This window comes from Mandrillus leucophaeus, unplaced genomic scaffold, assembly GCF_000951045.1.
Source record: "Mandrillus leucophaeus isolate KB7577 unplaced genomic scaffold, Mleu.le_1.0 Scaffold71, whole genome shotgun sequence".
Classification (NCBI taxonomy): Eukaryota; Metazoa; Chordata; class Mammalia; order Primates; family Cercopithecidae; genus Mandrillus; species Mandrillus leucophaeus.
In genome coordinates this window covers 5,955,745-5,960,379 of record NW_012107697.1, presented here as the reverse complement: position 1 = coordinate 5,960,379, position 4,635 = coordinate 5,955,745, and positions in this window count along the sequence as shown.

The window sequence follows — 4,635 nt, the reverse complement described above, 5'->3', positions numbered from 1 at the left end:
ACACACACACACTAATGAAAAGTTTCATGAAATAAATACTTTTACTGTGTGCTTTATAGGCTGATATTTATGTTGTCATATTCTAGCTTGAAAACTTGGGCAGGTTACATTAACTTCTTTTCTCATCTTTAAATTGGGGATATTAGTACCTACTTCAGTACTTCCGCTATGATTAAGTGTAATTAACATAGAATACTCAACACTGTGTGTGAAACAATAAATATTTTTCCTCTCTATATAAATAATATTTAAGTAATTAAGGCTTACCTTGAAACATAAGTTTTGCTATTTTTTAAAAAATGTATTTTTATGAGTTTTTTTTTATGAGGCAATAACTCAAAGCCTAAAAAAGTTAAGGTCACTTAAAGGCTATAAACTCTAGAAAAATTGAAATCTTCCTAATTTTAGCTATCTAAATGTACTCTTTCTGAATGTATTAGCTATTCTTTAAGCCACTTATTGAAGAAAATAATATTATTCATTACCAAAATTGAATCCTTATTAAGTGCCTCAGGGTACAGGGACCAAAAAAAGAAGGCATTAATTGAAGTATATGAAATAGGGAATTGAAGTACCATGTAAAATAGGAAATCGAGTTTTTTAAAGTAGCGTCCTTCAGATGCCATTCTAGATTAAATGTTGATTTGGAAGGATAGGTGCATTTCATGAAACAGAACTACAGATTCAGTATTTGGAAACAAACACACAAAAAGCAACGTTTTTGAGTGGATTTATGAGTGATGTCCTTTGCATGAATCTGATACAACTGCAGAGACTGAAGGACAACAGGAGTCCCTTCCTACACCCCTGCCCCCACTCTTTGGGGTAGAAAATAATTTGACCAGCTTCAAAAAAGTAACTGTTTCTATCCTTAATTTTCATAATGCTACATTAGGATTAAGCACTAAAACCCAAATTTGAAAATTACAGTAAAATGTAAAATATAACTTACTCTTTAAAAATAAACATGAAGTTTTCATTGCTCTCATTATTACCTCTGAGCTAGGTAAGTGTTGTACAGCACTGTATCATTTTCAAAGTGCTTTCACGTTTGAAATTTGATCCTTCTAACAATCCAGGGAGTTTGGTGGATCGAACGTTTTTATCATTTTTATTTTAAGATGCAGAAACTGAGTTTCAAAGAGATTAAGTCATTTGGTTAAGATTTATACAGCAAGGAAATTTTAAAATTCAACGTGGATGCTCTCTCAACTGGTATACCCTTGAAAGACAGAACCTAATAAGCTTGTTACATCTTGCCATAACAGAGGACCCACAGAGACACACACTATAGTGATCCTTTCTATACTCTTTAGCCATTGAACAAGAGATCAAATAAATGCAGTAACATCCCTCAGATGCATGATTTGAGCATGGCTTGGAAAGTATGAGCAGTTACCTGGGTTGTCTTCTATAGCAGCTCCTCTGTAAATGCAGTTGACTGGCTGATAGGTAGATTGGCAAAACATTAGGTCAGCTGAGCAACAACAAAAATAATGACTCTAAGTCCTTACCTTGTAAGGGGAACCAAGCCAGCAAGCTGAAAACTCCCCACCACATACTGTGCTGTGCTGCTGTGGCACCTTCGTCAACTTCCTCTAGATTCTGAGACGAATGGAGCCGACTAGTTTCTTTTGAAGGGGGAGAGGGAGTAGATCTGTGACCTCATGTATATCAACTCCTCCACCTGTCTGGAAGCCCCCTCTTAGTTAACTGCCCCCAAAACACCTCCTGGTGGAACATTTTGGGGACCACATGTATTATCTTGATGGTAGAGAAGTGTGAGTGATGTGTTGGTGACAAAAATTGTTTTACCACAAGTGGGTAGTACTGGTAAATCAACTAGTTACAAAGGTTTTTAGAGGGAGGATGGGTGAGAGAAATACTGTAAAATGTCCCTGTGTAGTGATGTCATCCTTATTTTTACTTTTCTAGTTTATTAGATAAATACAATTAGACAATTTTTGCTCAACCTTTGGGAATATTATATTTCTAATGCTGACATCAATTTATAATTGTTGTCAGGGAATGAATTCATTCATTCATATATATACTCATTTTTTAAATCCATATATCTGTCCACCCACCCATCCACCCATCTTTTCATCCACCCACTCACAAATACAAATCTATTCATCCACCCATCCATCCACCCATCCATTTATCCATCCATCCACCCCACTCACTCATGTATGACCTTCCCACTCATTCCCCATACATCCATCCAGCTCTCCATCCATCCATCCAGCCAGCCAGCCATCCATTTATCCATCCATCCATCCATCCATCCATCCATCCATCCATCCATCCATCCATCCATCCATCTATCCACCTATCCATCCATTCACCCATCCATCTATCCATCCATCTATCCATCCATCTATCCATCGATCCATCTATCCATCCATCCATCCGTCCATCACCTATTCTTTCAGCCAACCATCTATCTATACATGCATATACTCATCCATCCACCCAACCACCCATCCATCTCTCCACCCACCCATTCATCCATTCACCCACCCATTCATCCATTCACCCACCCATCTATCTATACATATGTCCATCCATATGTATCCAACCTTCTTTCTATCCACCCATTCATCTTGTCACCTATACAACATCTAGTATGCACTACTTTGAGACATGCTCAAATAAAAAACATAAATTCCTTGTTTTTTAGGAGAATATAATCTAGTGGGGGAGACAATGTACATACAAACAATTTTGGTAGTTAATTTTCATTAATTGGACAAATTGAGATAGATGTAATTTAGTTTTTCCAGGGGCACACAGCAAAATATTAGTAGGTTTATGTTTAGAAAACCGAGATCAGTCTGCAATGCTTGGAAAATTTAAAGGAAACACTACTTACTGGTTCTAATTGAAATTAGTGTTAATATTCTGATAAATTTGATGATAGTTTGGGTAGGAAAAGTCTTACTCATCAAAAATGTCTTTCAGATATTTTGTTGGCTGGGCACAGTGGCTCATGCCTGTAATCCTAGCATTTTGGGAGACTGAGGTGTGAGGATCATCTGAGGCCAGGAGTTCAAGACCAACCTGGGCCACATAGTGAGACCCCCATCTCTACAAAAAATACAAACATTAGCTGAGCGCGGTGGTGCATGCCTGTAGCCCCAGACACTTGGGAGGCTGAGGTGGAAGGGTTGCTTGAACCCAGGAGGTTGAGGCTGCAGTGAGACATGATCACACCACCATACCGCAATCTGGGTGACAAAGTGAGACCCTGTCTTAAAAAAATAAAAGTAAAAGAAACCTCCAAAACAAAATATTTTGTCTTTCAAATTTTTTGTTTTTTGATTTTTTCCCCTTTGCTCGTAACATTCCATCCGGGAACTTCTAATTTTTATACTTGTCCTCAGTAGAAGAGAATGGTTTACCCAGGGTCATAATTCCTCCATAGGGCATCCATGAGGGGGTCTCAAGGTCCTTTTCCCTTGCCTTGAGGTGGAGCAACTCTGAAGCTCCCCAAGGGATCAGGATCAGCTGAGATATTTTGTAACTGCACCTCAGTCCAGCCTCTACTGATTCCCCATCTTGCTTCCTTCTTGTCACCGAGAGTACTCGTCTATTAACTTCGGCACACAGATCTCTGTCTCAGCATCTGTTTCCCCAAAACCTGACCCAAAACAACACTTGACATAGGTTGTCAATGAGTGAGTGAATGAAAGACTAAATGGACTCTTTATTTGAGATGTAAATGCTACTCTTTTTGCTCTGAAGTCTAAAAAGATGTTTGACTTACAATTTCCCTGGAGCGTTAGAGAAGAGCTTACTTTAAATTGCACTTTGGACAATGGTGAGTGTATCCTTTTCATCCACGGGTGCTATATTCAACTGGTTGAAAACCTTGACAAATGTCACAGTAGTCCACTGGACTCAGACATTAAGAACGGTTGGTAGGGGAAATGCTACATGGTGAACTGGTGGACGACATACATGTGTGCTTTCCAGGGTCCCTGTTCTCATTTCCCCCACTTCAGCCTGCAGCTTATGGAGTATTCAACAGGAGAGGGCAGCAGATTGTAGCCGCTCAGTGAATTGGGAGAAAAAGATGAGGTTGGAGGGTAATAAGTGGTCTACCTCTTTTCTAATGGAAAAGAGTCTACTGACCACTTTGTATGTGGGAGACCTCACAACTGATAGCTAGTTTGTCATTTTGATCTCTGTTTTATGAAATTTTCATATTTGGTTTCAATACTAATAGGAAGTAACATCTGGTGGGGTGGCAGAGGAGGACATATTTTGGAGAAATAAACAAACATCCTCTCTATTTTTCATCATCACCCTTGTCAACATGAGTTTTGGGGGTGAGGGGGGTGCAAACATGAAAAAGAAGACATTTGTTAAACAGGCTAAAGATGAACTGTTTTAAGGGGTCAGAAAACAGGGGATTTCCCTGTGTCTAGAAGCCACTGGGTTTTTTGTTGCATTTACAAAAGAGGCCTACACTTGCTTCTTGACATTTCACAGCTCCTGTGAAGAATCGTGGCCTTTCCCAAGTCAGAGTAAGAGGTGGACCTGCCTGCATCTCCCAGAAGATGCCTCAGATAATTCACACCCAGCGTTGAGGTTTTCTGAGCACTGTTGTTGCACAAAGTGCAAACAAAG